The sequence below is a fragment of the Triticum dicoccoides genome, chromosome 2B, assembly GCF_002162155.2.
Source record: "Triticum dicoccoides isolate Atlit2015 ecotype Zavitan chromosome 2B, WEW_v2.0, whole genome shotgun sequence".
NCBI classification, from domain to species: domain Eukaryota; kingdom Viridiplantae; phylum Streptophyta; class Magnoliopsida; order Poales; family Poaceae; genus Triticum; species Triticum dicoccoides.
In genome coordinates this window covers 727,471,305-727,472,381 of record NC_041383.1, presented here as the reverse complement: position 1 = coordinate 727,472,381, position 1,077 = coordinate 727,471,305, and positions in this window count along the sequence as shown.

Here is a 1,077-nt window from a genome sequence, read left to right as displayed (position 1 = left end):
TGTCTTTCAAACGTTGGACTAACATCTTGTATAAACTTGGTTTGTACGTACTGAAACATCATTACATATCCGCTGAAATTGATAATGGCATGATTTTACTATCCTTTTCGACTCTCCCATGTTAAATTTTTTACAATGCTATAGTTTTCCAATCCTGCAGTTAAGAGTGAAAAAATAGAAGAACTAGGTTTGAAAAAGAAGGATCTCACATCACTTGAAATGGGAAACCAGAGAGATCATGAGAAATTTAGAAGGATGGATGTCAGCGAGAAATAGAATGCCATATGCACTGTTATAGTGTGGCCATGAATCCACTAAAGTAATTCTGAACATAATGGGAGGATCAAAACCATCTAAATGGTGTGCCACATAAGCACTAATATGTGGGTCTGCCTTGCCAGAACACAAAATGGATTAAAATGGGTAAAATTGGCAAATGATCGGTTAAATGGAGGAACTTATCTTAAATTGAGTAAATTATGTCAAAAAATGTAAACTAGCGGGTAGGAAATATAATTAACTCAAAAAAAAAGTTATCCAGTGCAAAAAATGTAGAACCGTTTTAAACAAAATGTTAAGTATGTCTCAATTGACTGTACACTTTTTCACATAGCAGATACTCCCTCCGTTCCAAAATAAATGACCCAACTTTATACTAAAGTTAGTACAAAGTTGAGTCATCTATTTTGGAACGGAGGGAGTACCTAGGATGGGCTAACTCTTAAAGTTTCCTTTAGGAGAAACTTTGATGAAGAGCTTGTGTTGCAATGGTTTGAATTGGAAGATATTGCCAAGTCTATTGTATTTACTGAACATGAAGATAACCTAATCTGGCAATATGAATCTAAGGGTGTATATTCTTCAAAATTTGTTTATGCAATTGTTAACTCTAGAGGTGTGCAGCTTGTTTACCTCCCTGCAGTTTCGGGGATTAAAATCCCTCCAAGAATTCAGGATTTTCTTTGGCTGTTCTCTCAGAATAAGATAATGACTTGTGATAACTTGAGAAAGAGAGACATTCTCAAGCCTTTGGAGTGTGTACACTGTACTGAGATTGAGTCTGTACACCACGTTTTT